We start from the raw sequence: 963 nt of genomic DNA on the forward strand, positions 1-963 counted from the left end.
ATTTATTTATTTATTTATTTATTTATTTATGCTTTCTAATAGTCTGAATACCAATCTAATAGTCTTGATGCCAACCCTGAACCAAGAACTACCAAATTTTGCTATAAATTTGATCACAACAAATAATCATTGCTGTGTTAATAGTGTAGTCTTCTTTGAGCGTTCAGTCACCTTAGGTAGCCTAATTAATATTCATGATCAATTCTTGACGCCAAATTGCGTCAATAAAAAAAATTCCCCGTTTTATGGGTTGTGTGTGTTGCTTGCTTTGTTTGTTTGTTTATTTATTTATTTATTTATGCTTTCTAATAGTCTAAGCCCCTGTTATTTATTTATTTATTTATTTATTTATGCTTTCTAATAGTCTAAGCCCCTGTTATTTATTTATTTATTTATTTATTTATGCTTTCTAATAGTCTAAGCCCCTGTTATTTATTTGTTTATTTATGCTTTCTAATAGTCTAAGCCCCTGTTATTTATTTGTTTATTTATGCTTTCTAATAGTCTAAGCCCCTGTTATTTATTTATTTATTTATGCTTTCTAATAGTCTGAATACCAATCTAATAGTCTTGATGCCAACCCTGAACCAAGAACTACCAAACTTTGCTATAAATTTGATCACAACAAATAATCATTGCTGTGTTAATAGTGTAGTCTTCTTTGAGCGTTCAGTCACCTTAGGTAGCCTAATTAATATTCATGATCAATTCTTGACGCCAAATTGCGTCAATAAAAAAATTCCCCGTTTTATGGGTTGTGTGTGTTGCTTGCTTTGTTTGTTTGTTTGTTTAATGTTCTCAAAATGTAAAGGCTGATATATCAAATACCACTTTGAAAGAATTTTACAATGAATCAATCTCTTCAGTCTCTTTCATGACTGATGATCTCTCTCTCTCTCTCTCTCTCTCTCTCTCTCTCTCTCTCGCTCGCTCTCTCTCACACACACACACACACACACACAC

This window comes from Sinocyclocheilus grahami, unplaced genomic scaffold (assembly GCF_001515645.1).
Source record: "Sinocyclocheilus grahami isolate Dianchi unplaced genomic scaffold, SAMN03320097.WGS_v1.1 scaffold1099.1, whole genome shotgun sequence".
Lineage (NCBI taxonomy): Eukaryota > Metazoa > Chordata > Actinopteri > Cypriniformes > Cyprinidae > Sinocyclocheilus > Sinocyclocheilus grahami.